At 37.4% G+C, this 18,964-nt stretch overlaps 1 protein-coding gene across 5 annotated transcripts in view; it reads left to right on the top strand.

Moving 5' to 3' along the window:
- The window catches only part of LOC136849188 (uncharacterized), a 251,191-nt gene that overhangs the window by 77,469 nt on the left and 154,758 nt on the right, over positions 1 to 18,964 (top strand). For 4 of the 5 annotated variants that reach the window (XR_010856250.1, XM_067122315.1, XM_067122312.1 and 1 more), the window contains exon 1: positions 2,329 to 2,538. The exons of the other annotated variant lie outside the window; for it this stretch is intronic. The gene's annotated coding sequence lies outside the window, so the exon portion shown is untranslated. Of the gene's footprint in view, positions 1 to 2,328; positions 2,539 to 18,964 lie in introns of those variants that run through there. 5 annotated transcript variants of the gene reach the window in all.

The following is an 18,964-nucleotide window of genomic DNA, read 5'->3' on the forward strand; positions in this document are numbered from 1 at the left end:
TGTTCCTAAAGTAGTGCCTCAATACCTCCAGGGGGTATCAAAACCGGTTCTTGGGGGTATGGAAAAAGGCATCCTGAAAAATATTAGATTAAGGGGGTTTCCTCGGCTCAAATCGTGGTGTGGGCTCAAATTTTATAATCTCTAAGGTTTCAGCACAGTTCAGCTGTTTGTTTATAGCCGTCCTGTTTGCTCTTTTGTACTGAAAATTAAAAGTTAAAAGTTGGGTGTAGCAGGCTGATATTGGAGAGGGGGTATCAGGTTGACTTGGTGTTGAACTTTGGGGTAACGGGACTGCAAAACTTTAGGAACCACTGTTCTAGTCATTATTGGAATGGGGCTTTATCAAACGATTTTCATCGTACAGTAAATCGGGAAAAATTGGTCTGGTCGAAGATATTTTCGTTTTCCTTAATTGTTATAAATCCCCGTTCTTCAAGAAAGGGTCCATCTTTATCTGCGGGGTCAAGGCTGCTGCTGCAAACAGTATGTCGTTTTCTAGTATCGGGCTTAATACTACTCAGTTTGCCGGGAGCTTTACCTTTGCTACAAGTACAGTGTGGAATAGTTTACCTAGTGGAGCTTTGTGGAATCTTCAGATCGCCAAGTATTCAACCGAGGAGCCTATTCATTCCTACTCTCTGCAGTCGTCCCCTGAATTTCAAGTGTATCGGTTTTATTTTCTGTTTCCTTATATTCATTTATTTATCTCCTTTTCCTATGTTTTCTCTCTCTCTCTCTCTCTCTCTCTCTCTCTCTGCAGGCCGATTTCCCTTTGGAGCCCTATTGGGTTTCCAGATTGTGAACTGTCCCAGAAGGGGTTTCAGCAGAAGATTCAAAGAAAGAAATGACCCGTTGTCCTTCGCTTCCTACGTTATTCCGAACACTACATTAAAAAATATAAATGATGTAATTCTTATGCTTAAATCGGCACCTTTTAAAATGTCTTTAGGTGGTCACAAAAAAAGACACCTGCCAATGATGTATTTATTAATTTAATTTTCTCTATATCAGTAACTGAAAACACAAGTAGTTAAAAGATTCAGGTTTGGGTCAGTCAACACTGGCAATTTATGAACCAAAATTATTCAAGGCCAAAGTGTGGAGAAGACTGAGAATAATGTAAGAAATAATGACTTAAATTTAAAGAGGGCTGAGGTATAAGGCTTAAGGCTTACCGACTAACAATTTGTTGCAAATCAAGTCACATTTGACAGCGTTCATTAAATAGACTCATATTTGACAGCGTTCATTAAATAGGCTCATATTTGACAGTGTTCATTAAATAGATTCATATTTGACAGCGTTTATTAAATAGACTCATATTGGACAGCATTCATTAAATAGACTCATATTTGACAGCGTTCATTAAATAGACTCATATTTGACAGCGTTCATTAAATAGACTCATATTTGACAGCGTTCATTAAATAGACTAAATTTTCTGGATGCATAAAATATAAATCAAAGGAACTGCCTTTTATTTATTCAGAGTAAAACAAGGATTCAACGTATGAAGTTGAGAAATTATTTATTTATAAAAAGTAGAATCTTTTTATTGCATGTTTGAAAACCCTGCCGTTAAACGCCTAAAATATTTTAAAAATAACTTATTTATTCTCGAGACTTGCTTTAACATTTAATATTCCGGCTGACACCCAAGGAAGCGATACAGACTTACCCATACAAGGAATAGTTACAAAATACTTTTTATATGTTTTGCACCTCAGTAAGGATGACATAATAACGTGCTGACTAAAATCGCTTATATAAACTGCTCACCAGGAAGTTCCCCCAACCTACGCTTGGAAGCCTTTAATCATAGTATTTGTGTCATGCTCGATCAAACAATGACGGTTTGAAGACGGCTGGTTTGTGGATCTAACACGAAACCGCATCATATCAGGAAATTGATTTACCTTGGGGTTCCATAGATCCGAACATCCGTCACTTTCTTTCGTACTCTTCACTAACTGCAATTGGTGTACGGAGATGTGTTCCTTGTGGCATTAAGCAGGTCCTTCCAAAATTAAAATTTGAGCGAGGTATGAGGTAATCTTTAAAAATGCAATGAATCTTCCCGACGTTCAACTGAAGAGTAAGAAAGCCCTCTGCATTTCCCAAGTCCTGCCAAGTAGCCCTTGGCAATTTCCCTACGGTCGGGCAACCTTCGCGCTGGTTTCCCTCACGCCCCGAGAGGCTATTAGCGGCATCCTTCAGAAAAATCTCCAGCGCCCTCCCGCACGCAAACCAACGAACGAACTCACGCGCCTGAGCGCACGAGACCTCTCCCGCCTCATCTTGCATTGACGCAGAGGACCTGGAAAGATCACAACTCCATCGACCACCGAGCTGGAAGGAAGGTTGTTTCCAGCGCTCGTTCCGCGACTCCCCACCCCGTTCCCTTCGCGTTCCGGGCGTACGAAACGCGTGTGACAGTTGCAGACACGTGCGTTTTGTTGACGTTGTCACGCCGCGAAAGGGATTACCCTATAGTGATGGCACGGTGTTGTGATAATAAGTAATTATGTCCGTTTTTGGGTAAGTACGGGTAATGCATAGTGATCTAATACATGTTATTTGCATTTGGATAAGTGATGGGATCAGTAGTTTATTTGTTCATGCGTTGTGACTAATAAAGTGATTATGCTTGCTTTTGGGTGAGTAGGCCCTAATAAAACGTATAAAGCATCTCTAAAATTCAAATTTGTATTGTGCAATGGATTAGGTCCAGTGGTTGATTAATTTCCTGTGTGGTGACTAATAAAGATATTCGTTTTTTGTGTGGGTAAAACGAGTTACTAATAACAGTCCATTAAATATTAATTTTTTGACTTGTGGCGAGTGCAGTGATTGAATGCAATTGTGTGTGTTGTTCATTAATAAGGCGACATTCCTGTTTTGCAAGTAAGTACCAGGAATAACTGGCATTATGTTACATCTGATTTGTATTCTGACGTGTGATTGGCACCGTGAATTTTTTAATTTTAATTCATTTGGTTAATTTGAATTCGAAGAAAATTGAAAATAAAATTAGAATATGACAACTTTGTAAAACTGATTAATATACTCTGAAATTAGCCTGAAAGGTGGCTTAAGAAAAGCAATTATCATGAGCGCTGGAATTTATTTCTCAATCGTATGAGGCTGAGTGTAATACGTTTCGTAGACAATGATTAAAGAAAAATGATAAAACTTGAAATGAGAGAGAGAGAGAGAGAGAGAGAGAGAGAGAGAGAGAGAGAGAGAGAGAGAGAGAGAGAGAGAGAGAGACTCTAGTCTAAGAAGAAAAATTAATGTTTGCAGTACTGCAATGAAAGAATACTGAAAACATTAATTTTTCCATCTAAAACACATAAAACACAAACACATACATGCAATCACACACGTATATATATATATAATAAAGTACTCATAATTATTACAATTATTATAGCTACGGCAGTAAATTTATATACATATATCTATCTATCTATCTATCTATCTATCTATCTATCTATCTATCTATCTATCTATCTATCTATCTATCTATCTATATATATATATATATATATATATATATATATATATATATATATATATATATATATATATATATATATATATATATAAAGCGCTTGCCCTGCCAGCAAAAGGATCCATTAAAAACCCTGTGTGTGTCTGTTGACCTAACCTGTGAATTAGATGCTAACGATGAGATGACAGGTCGTAACCAGGAGAAAGGGCGTGTTGAAGTCTCATCTCAAAAGCCTTGCTGAAGATTTGAAATATAGCATCTTTGGGGGCTGAGGTTGAAACAGTGCATCTTATATATATATATATATATATATATATATATATATATATATATATATATATATATATATATATATATATATATGTGTGTGTGTGTGTGTATGTATGTATATAGTGACAAAACCAGCAGCTCCTGTTTAAGTCATTATAGTGCTGGTGATAATGATTGCCATAATAATACTCATGGTTATGAAATTAACATACCCTGTTACTGTTATTATGTTTATTATTGCCGTCTGAATAGCTGGTAATTGATATAATAACTAACACATCTAATAAAAGTGTTTATAACAATTGATAATAAATATTAAATTTATTTTTTATTGTCCTTAAAGCTAGGTTAGGATTATAAAAATTATGCTAGAATCATGCTTCAAACTGTTAATATAAAATGTAATTTTTAAGTTGGTAAAACGGGGGAGGTTGCTGTTCGGCAAGCCTTGTTCAGCAAGGATTAAAAAAACGGAATTTATGTAAGTGAAATTTACTTCTCGAATGCAAGAAAATATATAGAAGACCAAGACTAAGCTTACCAGGAAAGAATGAAATTTGCCTTAACCTGAGATCTGTGTTAGCGTGACTGCTGCATAAGAAGTTAATCAAAAGCAGTCCATGAAAATTTCAAATAGATTTCGTCCTTCAAGCGGATATGTTCTGTACTAGGCCTGCAGAGCAACAGTTCATGTTGAAACATTGTCCTGTCTATCGGACATCTTCTGTAATAGGCCTGCGGGGGAACAATTCATGTTGGAACATTGTCCCATAAAATCCTTTCTTCCAGCTAAATGTACTCTCTGCGAGGTTGGGCAGGAACCATTGTTTATCAGGGAACATTCATATCAGTGGGTGCCTCCTTCCAGTGGACGTACTCTCTAGTAAGTTCTAATGGAAATCCTTTGTCTGGAACCAATCAGTACCATGAAATAAATCCCTCCAGGAATAGGCGTTGTACATCAGGTTAACCTGGAAACATCTCATCTCTGAACTTTCCAGTTGATGGAATGTCTTTTCAGTGGAACTGGCTCTACTGCTTTTTTTATTCCTTGGGAGGATCCAGTTTTATGGAAGTCTTTCCAGTGAGATTTATATTGCTCGAAGTTTACTTCGAGATATGCCCTTGTCTGTGTGTGTGTGTGTGGTTGGACATCGTTGCATCTTGAACTCTGAAGGAGGCTATCAAATCGTTCGTCCCCTGAAGGGACGAGGTTTCAAAAAGGTTCGTGACACAGCAACTTGACACAGCAACTTGGTTAAGGCAACTTCCGAAGTCATTCTCTTCGAAAATGCTTCCATCCTATTCTGGACCTTATTTGGAAGTTATTTTTGGTGGCCAGGCTTTTCATTATACATATACAAATAGTATTTAGTGAGTTTCGTAGACCAACGTTAACGATTAGGCTGATGAAAGCAATTAATTCAAACAGAACATTGTTGACTGCTAATCCCAAAGAATATTTGTTAGTTCTGACAAACGTCTGAACAGATAGGTTTCTCGATTGATCGGTGTGTATACTATCTATCTATCTGTCTATCTATTTATCTATCTATATATATCCGTATATGCTTGTATATAAATATGAATATATGGGTATATATATACAAATATATATGTGTATTGATATATATATATAATATATATATATATATATATATATATATATATATATATATATATATATATATATATATATATATATATATATATATATATAGAGAGAGAGAGAGAGAGAGAGAGAGAGAGAGAGAGAGAGAGCGAGCGAGCGAGCGTAGATATTATACCGTATTTTCCTCAAGCATTGTAATATAACGTTATATCAGATTAAATCGAATGACTTATGCAGACAGACTTCTACGCGCTCAGACTTTCACAAGAACGGCCCTCTTTCGCAATAGCTGTGGCTTCACTTTAAGAATAATAAAAGATACACGCACGAAAAAAAAGAAGAAAAATACAAAGAAAACTGGTTTATGACGACATTTCCTTAATCGCCTCGGTTACAAATAACAACGCCTGATTTACCAATAGCTTGTATATCACGAGCTGCGAGAATGATGATGTATAATTTCGAGCGCATTACCAACGGCAGTATATACGTCGTGCAGGCATGATCTGCCAGGTTTGGCCGATGTTGCTGTGTCAGGTGGAGGTTCAGCGTTGCACAGCGTTGCTTTTGGTATGGTTTATTCATGGTGTCGTCTGTGTATTTATAGAATGATGTTTGACTCGAGATATCGGAAGAGTCATGGAATTTATAGCTATATAATTATTTTGCAAGTACGCGCCACTGATTAATCATCGGTTTGATGCAGCCAGATTCATTTGAACGAATGGGAAAGATTTTGTCAATGTAATTTAGACCACCCAATATTCTTAAAGAAAATCAGGTAACTATATTTTGCTGTGAAATCGTGTGACCATTTCCCACTGTATATTATCTTTTCAAGGTCATATCCAATGGCCATCAAAATATCGTAATTTCAAAGTCAAATCGATGCCCCTCTTTTTCATTATTTCCATTGTATAAGGTCAGAATGGATTACATTTTCCTGTGTCTCCTCCTTTTCAAGGTCAGACCGGGTGACGCCTTTTCATGTAACTCGTCTTTTCAAGGTCGAGCAGATGGCCATCTTTCCCAGTGACTTCTCTTTTCAAGGTCAGATCGGATGACCGCCTTTCCCAGTGTCACCTGTTTTCAGGGTCAGATCGGATGACCGTCTTTCCCACTGTATTTTTTTTGTTGACAGATTGAATAACTGTCTTTTCCGTGTCTTGGGTTTTCAAGGCCAGTTCGGTAGATTATCTAGTAAATGAAGACTTTTTTTTAATCTTATTGTAGTAAAGATTCAGTGGACATACAATTCATTAATGTATTGTTTATCCTGTAAAGTAATCAAAACCATACTTTTGTTTAGTAAGATGAGCCAAGGAACTATTATTTTCAGAAATGTCATAAAAAGTTCCTGAGTCTGATGCGTATTAAAGCGATATCCTCGAAATTTTCAGTTGTCAGGCAAATTAAGCAGTGAAAAGCAATATTTTGCTTTCACGGTTTAATGATTTTTTTTAAAAAAGACATAACTATTCATAAAAATCAAGTAGTCGGGGCGTCAATATGCTTCGTACAGGGGTCAGTTTTTGCAAGGCCAATACAGTATTGGCCTTGAGTTTTTGGGGGGGAAATACGTAAAGTTGTTGTTTCTGCGTATTTAGCCACGGAAGACGCTTCTCAATTCTGAGGATTTCTCAGTTTGCATTACTGGGTTGACAGTCGACAAGTGTCAAACGGAAAAGAGCAAGAGAATGCAAGTAGGTAGCAACCTGAGGGATGCTGTAGAACTGAAAAAATCTGTCGGTGACAAAGTAATTGGAAGCAAGAAGCTTACTCTCTTTTCGCCAAAACTGACCCGTGAGAATCAGGATAACACTCCAAAAATATGAAGAGTCTTTTAGAAAGCATGTCGATGTCATTTGGCTATTGTCTTTAATGAAATTTGGCTATGAGAAAAGTGTTCCCCAATATATATGTGTGTGTGTGTGTGTGTGTGTGTGTGTGTGAATTTATATCACATCATCGTGACATTTTATATACACAAACATTAAGCTTCGAATGTCGTTTAACATCTAATTCGCTCTACCCGGGAATAATACCAAAAGGGAATTATAATTAATAAGTGGTTCGTCACCTGGCAGGCTCGAACTGCCGAACAACGAGTACCCAGGACCCACTCAGAGTGGGTCCTGCGGGTACCAGCGATGTTCAATGGACGCTCTAGACCACTCGACTGTGTGTGTGTGTGTGTGTGTGTGTGTATGAAACATAATGTAGTGACAGTTCAGAATTTCCTCTAGGGTAACGTAATATTTTCAGTAAAATAGTAACTCGTTGCAAACTTTGACAGACATGTTAACTTTTGTTGTTGAGAAATAAAAATGAAATAATCATAGGCTATTATTTTTTTTTTAGATTTTTGCTATAGGCTACTATTTAATTACGTTTTCGTTCTGTTTCTCCTTTCGTTTTCTTTGATTTACAAAATCTCGTGTCATCCAAAAAGCAGGTCATCATTTTTGTTTTTCCTTATCTTTGCTTCCGTCGCGCCTGGACTAGGTAAGGGTGTTCCGTTCCTATCCCGTCGGCCTTTGAAGGAAGCATTTTGATTAATATGTTGTTATATATATATGCCTTTTATTCTTACTGAGTGTTTGGCGCATTTGGTAGCCCCATGAATCCTTCCCCCTGACGTTGGTACCCATTCACTTCTGGGTCGACTGGTGGTATTGGCCGGGATCAAAATATGGCGTTAAAAATGAGGGACTAGTGCACTGCCACAGCCACCGCAGTTAGAGAGAGAGAGAGAGAGAGAGAGAGAGAGAGAGAGAGAGAGAGAGAGAGAGAGAGAGAGAGAGAGAGAGAGAGAGAGAGAGAGATTCACCATTTAGTCACAATTGTTCATTAGGTTCCTTATTAGTGCTTCCATTTGGCCAAACATGGTCTACCAACATCACTTTGGATTAATATATTTTTTTAATGCCAGCTTTAATCGTAGATTACGAAGTCTTTGGATTTTAAAACTTTGTCCCTTTCGCTACACTCGGCATAACAAGAAGGACCCTTCCCCTGCAGGCTAATATTTTTTTTACAGACGAAGCTGAAAAGATATTCCTGGAACGAAAGTGGAACCGCTGTGCGGAGCGGCGGATTAATTCAGTGGCCAGATCTCTTCGCTTATAATCTCGGCAGCCATTCCACTAATTCCACCTTCTGTCTTTTCCGCTGAGGTTCATTTTCATCCGATTGGGTCTTCCGTCTCAGTAAGGAATTCATCGCAGTTCATTAAGTAACTGGAATTAGCTTTTGGTAGTTGGTCTGATCGGTCTAGTTCATAACATGGGCTATTCCACAGCTGCCCCCTTTTACGTTTTTCATGGAGTCATCTTAGTTCCAGGCAAGTCAACTGTTGTGGAGTCATTCCTCGACTGCCCTGTTTTACGTTTATCATTGAGGCTCATCTCAGTAAGTCAACAGTTGTAGAGCCATTCCTCGATTAACTCGTTTTACACTTTCCATTGAGTCTCATCTCATTTCCAAGCAAGTCAACTGTTGTAGTAGTTCCTCGGCTGCACTGTTTTACGTTTTTTCACTGAGGCTCATCTCAGTTCCAAGTAAGTCAACTGTTGTAGTCATTAATGAACTGCACTGTTTTACGTTTTTCATTGAGGCTCATCTCAGTTCCAAGTAAGCCAACTGTTGCAGTCATTCCGCGACTGCACTGTTTTACGTTTTTCATTGAGGCTCATCTCAGTTCCAAATGGTTCGACTGATATAGCCCGAAGTCTTTACTATTCCGCTAAGTAAGTGGAGTGTTTGGTATTTCTTAGAACCACCTGTCGTTATGTAAACGTGGGCGAAGACACACGGTAGGTTGTATAGGTTTCAAGGCCTTCCGCGCCTGCTCGTTTGTCATAGAAGACCTGTTTTTTATGAGTGCCAGTTCCTTAGGGGGAGCGTTTTGTTGCTCCGTTTGTTTCTTGCGGCAGGTAATGCGTAGGTGGACACAGCTGGTGGACTCTGAATTACGGTAAGGGTATTGGGGCCCTTGCAACAGTGTTCCTAATTTTTCTTTGTATGTTCTGATCTAAATTTCTTTTCACTTGTACTTTGGGCATCTTTTGTCTTAGGGACCTTTATCAGTTTCATCTTTAATCTTTCTAATGTGGACGTCATTTGTTTCTAAATTCTGTAGCGTAACACTTTTGTCCAGAATGTAATGAAATCTAAAATTTGAGTTCTGGATAACGAGAACTTGGACCTTTTTTGTCCCTGTCCAGTCGAATTTTGCTGCCTAAAATGTTTCAGGCTGTAGCATTTTCCTTTAAACCAGTAAAAAATAACATTATACAAATTAAGTTTTAGTTTTCACCATCCGCGCAGTGTAGCGAGATCCATATGGAGAACCCTCTCCCACTTGTACCATATCTCCACTTAATTACAACTGTTCATCTTTGTGTCGTTGTGGGTCTTTCCCATGATCCATATTCCCATATTTTACATTCCTTCTCTCTCTCTCTCTCTCTCTCTCTCTCTCTCTCTCTCTCTCTCTCTCTCTCTCTCTCTCTCTCCTTATTGCGGCAGATCGTCTTTGGTTTATTTTGTTTGTTGTCTTACTTATTGCCATATGTCTAGTAAGTTTGCTGTTAATTTGATAAATTTTAAATCAAAGCAGTGCATAATGGTAGTTATTAAAGCAAAAGAAAGTCGGTAGGGAAAAAGATACGAGGAACAAAGTTTGTGCAGAACTCATCAAACAAATAAAATGAATGCCTTATAAATTCTTGCTCAGTCTTGGTACGCTATATTCGAAACCCCTGCTTATGATTCCTTGGAGGGAACATTGTATAAGGGAACCCAGAAACGGACACGTTTATAACGTGAGGTGGCAACTGGAATCATGAAATGGCTGCCGATTGGCTAAGAATTCCACCTTGCTTCTTTTTTGAAATTTTTTACCCGATCAATTATATTGATAACCCCTTAGACTAAATTGCTATCTGATGCCTTTAACTAGCGTAGAATTGGTTATTACGTCGTCGAATTGATATGAAAGAGAGAGAGAAGGGACAAAATAAAAAAAAAAAGGCTGACTGCTAACTGCTTGCAACTTTGGATTATGCGATTATGCATTAGTATGATAGCTTTGATGGTCGCTTCCCATCATTTCCATGCCAGCAGGTGTGCTAGTCTCAATCGGAGATTCGGGTGATTCTTTGTTGAGACCGAAACTCGGGTGAACCTACTGTAAAATGCAGATACCAGGGAATGAATCTAGTTTTCTGCATTGTTTCCAAGGGAGGGGAACAGTTCTGATTGGCACATGACATTTTTTTTGAGAGAGAGAGAGAGAGAGAGAGAGAGAGAGAGAGAGAGAGAGAGAGAATTTGATGACCATTATAAGAATGATTCTTTTATGATTTTTAGGAGGAAATTGTATATAAACTTTTAGCCTCACATTCTCTCATTTTTTTTAATGGTGAAGGCGAATGACTTAGGGTCGGAAACGCTGTTATTTTTTTTACTCTTTTTTATTGACAAGTTTTCAAGGAAAATATTCAGAACAGGGAAAATTTAAGGACCTTTATTTTTTGTACGTTATCATTATCTTTATAAATTAATCGCCTATAATTTTGTTTCTTATCTACTACAAGAAAACAACAAACCTGATGTCGTCTCGTTTAATATGTTGATTTATTCTTATTAGAATAAAATATTCCCCAAACCGAGGAAAGATTTTTGTTGAAGAAAAGAAGTAATCTTATGTCATCGTCATCCTCTGTAAACTAATGAAGGATCTAGGCAGGAAATAGTGGGTTTTATGTTGGTATATTTATATATGTCCCTTCAAAGGCAAGTGTCTATTCTGTTGTTGCAGAAACACCATAAAATCAAAGAACAAACTCAATCCGACTGAAAATAAACTATTTAATATCTTTGAAAAACTCTAGAATAAAGGAAAAATAAACCTGGAATTCCATTTAACTTAACATAATATAGAGTAGAGCCAAAGAACCAAACGCTACAAAGTATCTTATGAACCGAAAAGTTCTCGTTGCCTCCTGCAAAATAGCCGTTGAAAATAAGGGAGTTCAAGTTCATCATGCTATACATGGGAGAGCAAGGTTATCCATCTTTTTTTTCTTCTCTTTTTTTTTTCTTTTCCAAATGGCGTCGCTGTATTTGGTTACTGGGCGCGAATACATATATATCCCTTCCAGGCTGCTTCTGCAACTGTTGCGGTCTTCGGCGACGTCAGTAAGGATGACGATTGCGTCAGTTTGCATTAGGAAAATGGTCTTTGTTGTGTTTGTACACTGGAGGGGCTTGCAGTTGGTTTCCCGTCGCGTCTCTGAGACTGCTGTACCTATTCGTCGGGGTTGTCAGCTAGGATTGTATCTTTACGTTTATTTTACGTCAGGAAAAAGATCCTTCTGGTGGTTATTCACATGAGTGACGTGTAAATGTCGCTTCTGTTGCGTTTGTGTCGTTCTTATGCGGACTTTTGTTGCCGGTTCTGCGACGTAATGACAGATGAATCGATTGACAAAAAAAAGTATCTGTCAGTCCGTAGAATGTCTTTTAATCCTCATATCTTTATCTTTATTTTTTCTTTCTCTGTGTCGCAGATGGTGAAAAGCCGAAGGTGCCATTTTCGACCGTTATGTTTAGTGGCATTTTCTTATTTATTAAGATATTTTATTTTTGTTTCATTGAATTTTTCGTAAAGTATTCATCTCAGGCGAAACGGATTGCTGCCTGTTTAGAAATTCCAAATCACTAAATCTGAGAAAGCATACGCAACTATATATATATATATATATATATATATATATATATATATATATATATATATATATATATATCTTCTTCTTCTTTTAACGTGCTATTTATTCCCATTTTTGTATACAACCACTTATGTTACTTTTGAAGGACTTTTAATTTGGAACGTTGATATATATATATTTAATATATATATTATATATTGTTAATTTTACTATCCCCAACCACTTATCTTACCTCTTGTTCTCTAACCTAATGTTGGAACGTTGAAAGAAATTGGCCTTTAACTCCAGTTTAAGGAAGTTTACTTTGTACTTCATCCCCATTTATTTCTTCCGTCTTGTTCTCTTAACCTCTCTTCTTCCTGTTTATTTCAGTGTTTCTGTAGGTCCTTTTTCTCCTAGTTTATATTCTTTCTTAGATCCTTGTACTTCATCCTATTTATTTTCTGGGTCTCTTAGATCCTTGCACTTCTTCCTGTTTATATTCTGGGTTTCTTAGATCCTTGGACTTCATCCTGTTTATATTCTGGGTCTCTTAGATCCTTGTACTTCATCCTATTTATTTTCTGGGTCTCTTAGATCCTTGCACTTCTTCCTATATTATATTCTGGGTTTCTTAGATCCTTCGACTTCATCCTGTTTATATTCTGGGTCTCTTAGATCCTTGGACTTCATCCTATTCATATTCTGGGTCTATTAGATCCTTGCACTTCTTCGTATTTATATCCTGGGTTTCTTAGATCCTTGGACTTCATCCTATTTATATTCTGGGTTTCTTAGATCCTTGGACTTCATCCTATTTATATTCTGGGTCTCTTAGATCCTTGCACTTCATCCTATTTATATTCTGGGTCTCGTAGATCCTTGGACTTCATCCTAATTTATTTATATTCTGGGTCTCTTAGATCCTTGGACGTCATCCTATTTATATTCTGGGTCTCTTAGATCCTTGCACTTCATCCTGTTTATATTCTGGGTCTCTTAGATCCTTGCACTTCATCCTATATTTATTTCATCTTACTTATATTCTGGGTCTCTTAGATCCTTGGACGTCATCCTATTTATATTCTGGGTCTCTTAGATCCTTGCACTTCATCCTGTTTATATTCTGGGTCTCTTAGATCCTTGCACTTCATCCTGTTTATATTCTGGGTCTCTTAGATCCTTGGACTTCATCTTACTTATATTCTGGGTCTCTTAGATCCTTGGACTTCATCTTACATATATTCTGGGTCTCTTAGATCCTTGCACTTCATGCTGTTTATATTCTGGGTCTCTTAGATCCTTGCACTTCATCTTACTTATATTCTGGGTCTCTTAGATCTTTGGACTTCATCTTACTTATATTCTGGGTCTCTTAGATCCTTGCACTTCATCCTGTTTATATTCTGGGTCTCTTAGATCCTTGCACTTCATCCTGTTTATATTCTGGGTCTCTTAGATCCTTGGACTTCATCTTACTTATATTCTGGGTCTCTTAGATCCTTGGACTTCATCTTACTTATATTCTGGGTCTCTTAGATCCTTGCACTTCATCCTGTTTATATTCTGGGTCTCTTAGATCCTTGCACTTCATCTTACTTATATTCTGGGTCTCTTAGATCCTTGGACTTCATGCTGTTTATATTCTGGGTCTCTTAGATCCTTGCACTTCATCCTGTTTATATTCTGGGTTTCCTAGATCCTTGGACTTCATCTTACTTATATTCTGGGTCTCTTAGATCCTTGCACTTCATCCTGTTTATATTCTGGGTCTCTTAGATCCTTGCACTTCATCTTACTTATATTCTGGGTCTCTTAGATCCTTGCACTTCATGCTGTTTATATTCTGGGTCTCTTAGATCCTTGGACTTCATCCTATTTATATTCTGGGTCTCTTAGATCCTTGGACTTCATCCTATTTATATTCTGGGTCTCTTAGATCCTTGCACTTCATCCTATTTATATTCTGGGTCTCTTAGATCCTTGGACTTCATCTTACTTATATTCTGGGTCTCTTAGATCCTTGCACTTCATCTTACTTATAATCTGGGTCTCGTAGATCCTTGCACTTCATCCTGTTTATATTCTGGGTCTCTTAGATCCTTGGACTTCATCCTATTTATATTCTGGGTCTCTTAGATCCTTGCACTTCATCCTGTTTATATTCTGGGTCTCTTAGATCCTTGGACTTCATCTTACCTATATTCTGGGTCTCTTAGATCCTTGCACTTCATGCTGTTTATATTCTGGGTCTCTTAGATCCTTGGACTTCATCCTATTTATATTCTGGGTCCCTTAGATCCATGGACTTCATCCTATTTATTTTCTGGGTCTCTGTATCCTGGTGCTCAGGCACTGTAACTCCCTCTTTTCACTGTCTTGTTGTTGTTGTTTTTGATTAAGCTGTCTTTATACCAGCACGGGCTCTTGCTCGTAGAGCAGCCTGTAAGTCATTTAGGTGAGAAATTAAAGGGTATGAACGTGATTTTCTTTAATGTGGTTTATGATCGTGCCAGTGAAATTTTATGAAATGAAAGGTTAATAGGCTAGGTTACAAACCTCTTTGAGCCCTAAGGCACTCGTCAGTAGGAGAGAAAGAGCACGCTGTCTACAGCTTTGAATGGCCGAAAGTGGCCCAGGGCTTGGCTTGAATGCCTAAATTTCATGAAATCATCCATAGATCATGGTAAGGACGTTTGTGTTGAAAATAGTCGTACATTAGTAGTTGGGTTGCAGTTTACTTGGAAGATGTTTATAATCTCTAATTTCACTTTTTAACTCTGTACGCTTTCCCTCTGTCAGGTGTCGGCGATGCTGAGAACGTTTTAAACAGTGCATTTTAAAATGAAACTTCTGTAGCAATTTCAACGATCTGCCAGTCTTTGTCAGTGAACATACGATACAATGTTGTCATTGTTTTATGTTAAATCAACCTTGTTCTTGCACGGGCTCTGCTCCTAAAGACCCCCATAATGGTGCAATGTGTTCCTGAGGGTGTTTTATCGAAGCATGTGAACTTAATATGATTTAGGGTCCCTTGGTGGCTGACAGGCCAGGTCAGCGAACCGCTTGCCCAGAGAGAAGCTAGCTCTCTCTCTCTCTCTCTCTGTATGTGTGTGTGTCCATTTTAAACAGAAGGGGTCTCCAATATTATTGTTTATCCTTTCTTTATTGTTGGTATTAGTCTCTTGCTCTCTTTGTTCCATTCTCACTCTGCTACTTTTATTGCTCTGTGGGTTTTCGAATGCAGGATACTGTCAGGGACATTTTCGTTATTAATGTTTGTTTCACAAGGCTTATGGGAAACAGAAAACTTGAAGTTTAACTGTCTGGTGCAAATTGCTGTGGGAGATAAGCAAAAATAAATAAGAAGAAAAATTTTTAATTTCTCGTCCGGGTTTATAGAATATTCACCATGTGTGCGAGGAAAATACAATAATAATTCCCCTCTTACGTTAAAAAAAGGAGCACTCGTTTTTTAAGATTTCCTAATATTTCTGATTACTGTACATATTTTGTCTTAGAAAGAAAATATAACTTTTGTAAAATTTCGTAATTATATTTCATATATTTACTCAAGCTTATCATTATCTGTATCTGATTATTTGCTGTCGAGCTGAGCTGTAAATTGAAAATAGTTATTGATGACTAACTTAGCTTGATTAAAAAAGCCGTTTATTAGTATTCTTGAGTTAGGTTTTTTCAGTTCACTTATTTTAAACCTGTTTTAATGACGAAGTTTATTTTTTGAGAAAAGCAATCTCATTGAACATTTGCCAGAGTAAGCTCTTTAAATAAGATTTAAGAATACTGTAGGTAAACCTGTTTTTGGTATTTCCAGATTCCCTGTTCATTCACTGTTGTTATGGACCTTATTCTTTAGTTTTGAGACAAGACGATCTTTTAGAAAACAGCTTTCATTCCGCGTGTGAATTTTTAGTTATTTTCAATTTGATTTCATTTGTTGAGAAAAAATTCATTAAAAAATCCTCATTGATTTTAATTCTGCTATGCTGTAAAGATTAATTGTTTCCCGAAAGTATACTTTTTAATAAAAATAAATTAATATATTTTAAGATGCACTCGTACACTATTTACTTTTTTATTCATTTGATACTTTCTTGTGGGGGGTAACCCCCCATTTGCATAACGCAATGCTGTCTAGAAATTATATTTACTTAAAAGAAAAACACTCACATACAGTATACTCTCCTTGTGGCACAACTTGCAGCGTCCTTCGTTATCCATGCGTGTTTACGCAAGCAGGTGTGATCACGGTCGCGATGGCTTTCGACGAAGTGTTTCACCGTATTCTCGTTTTCTCCGCCACGGAATGATTAAATCATGTAGAAGCTCATTGACGTCCGGATGTTGGTTAAGCTCCTCATCAGGAATGCCTGTCTTATTAAGGAGCTGCGTAACTGTCACTGTGCAGTCACTTGGCCTGTCTCGGGTATCACTTCGCAGAATTAATTGGCACTAAAAGAGAAAAAAATCACCGTTGAGGCTTCCCGTCAAGGCTTAGAAAGTCTACATAGCCTAGGAACAGTCTCAGGAAACCTCAGGCGGGCTTTAAAACCGTTAAAATCTGATATTTTTATGGGAGACGTTTTTACCCGTAAACTGTTGCATTCCCAGTCCGTGAAAAGTATGGAACTTCTAAAGTAATGAGCGTCAAGAGCTTAAATTGAATCTTAGTAAACCTTAAACTTCCAACTTAAACATTGAGCTGATTAATCCATAATCCAATTTGGATGTCAAAATCTCAAATAGCTACTAATAGCTAATTTTCCAAAGGAAAGTTCGTTAAAGGGTCTAATTAGGGATCTTTCCTAGACAGTGACCCCCACGGGTTTTAACCCGGTGTGTATCCACCTTTGCGGCATGTTTAGTACAAGCCCGTTGAGGATTACCGTAAAAGCATAAACAAAAGATTGTAAATATCATAAAGCTAATGTCCCCCAAGAAATGATGGTCCTAGATAACGACCACCGAAAACCCTTGGGGGTCACTATCTGGGAAATTCCCTAGTTAGATTTAGAAACCTTGAATTTCAGTGTGATATACGTAAAACCCCCGCCTGATTGAACCATAATCTACTACACATTTTTTGTAGGTTTGTAGGCCTAGCTTTAGAGAGTTGTTTTATGTAGCGATGACACTTGTTTTATATAGAGCTATTCTCAATAAAATAACTTTCCAGTCTTTAGTAGGTTAAGTGTGCAGTTACAAGCTTTAATGAGACAGTTTACATCACTGACTGAGGGACACAATCCACTGCAAATTGTTCAGTAGCTTAACAAAACCAGCCGTTGAAAGTGCCAGCGCATATCACGGCAAGAACCCCCTCTAGTGAGAATCTACGATGGCTCGTTAATGCCGTATATTTTGGGTAATCCATCGTATTAATACGCCTTCATTAGGACCCTTTACTTTCAGATAAAGTAATTAGATACCGCAAAGACGTGTAATTACGTCCACAGATCTCCTCCAGATAATGTTGTGGTGTAATGTATTCGAAAATTATGCGCCATTATTTGATGACGTCTCTGGGGCACGTCCGTTCTCTTGCGTCACGGAAAATGCCTTTCTAGGTATAGCTGTGTGTACCGTCTTGACTAATATTCCCTTGTAAACATCTCATGATTGGGCAACTGTAGAGAAAAGGATGTGCTTCATTTATTTGATCGTCAGCGATTTTCGTTATACTCCTATAGAAGTCTTTCGATTGTGAAGCCAGTTTGTAAGATTATTTATTCCAGTGAAGTTTCCTCTTATTGGTTTTTCTGTTTTATATCTTTCTCATTGTGTTTAACACTGTCAATTAACGATGGTGATATTTTTGGCAGCCTGAGGTCATCATCTGTAAGTGGAAAAGTAAGAAATGAAACTTTCCTTCAACTTGTTGCAACAGTTGATATTGGTATTATCTATCACTGTTCGGAATATTGCTCTCACGCTCGTATTAGACGTACTCCATTCATAAGCATAATTAATTCTTTCAGTCACTTGCTCCGCTCTTAACTTAAACCTAAACCTTTTGTTTCGCTGTAGCTCTATTTAGGCGGCTTACATTGAGCTGAAGGGAAAAGTACTCCTCCTTTTCAGAAGTCGTAACACCTGTCATTCAGCCACAACTCCTGATTTTTTCTGTGGAGACCAGTTATTCTAGGTTTGTTCTTTTAGGTGACCGTTCTTTTTCCTTCTGCTATGCTTTGGAATTTTCTCCCTGCTATAATTCTTCTGGTATCTTTAGTCTTTAAGGAGTCCCGTTTGCTGATCTTACCTTGTCTTTTAGGCATGTGTTGATTGAGGGCATTATGTACTATGGTCCATCGACCTCTACACACACACACACACAAAAAAAGCGCTTTAGAATCTTTAAAGCCTTGAAGATATACTGAAGTGTTGAATAGCTCCAGGGTTGAGTCCAAGGACAGTTATTTATTATATATTGTTCTATGGTTTACTTATAAAGTACATTAAGTAGCTGTGTGTGATAAACGACGTAGGGCTGAAAGTTTTAATTTTAAATTCTACCTGACAATCTAGTGCGTGGTGCGTATATATATATATATATATATATATATATATATATATATATATATATATATATATATATATATATATATATATATACATATATATGCACTAGATTGAATATATAGGTTGCTGCTAAACTGTACGTGAATATATATATCCCCATGCGGAGATGGTTGCTGCTAAACTGTACGTGAAAGTATATCCCCAGCGGAGATGGGGCACACAATATTTCCATAACTATTTCAGCGTGTCTTCGGGTAATGAGAGAAATTAGTGAAAGGACAATGAAGTGCGTAATTGACGCAATGAGTG

Source organism: Macrobrachium rosenbergii, chromosome 20, assembly GCF_040412425.1.
Source record: "Macrobrachium rosenbergii isolate ZJJX-2024 chromosome 20, ASM4041242v1, whole genome shotgun sequence".
Lineage (NCBI taxonomy): Eukaryota > Metazoa > Arthropoda > Malacostraca > Decapoda > Palaemonidae > Macrobrachium > Macrobrachium rosenbergii.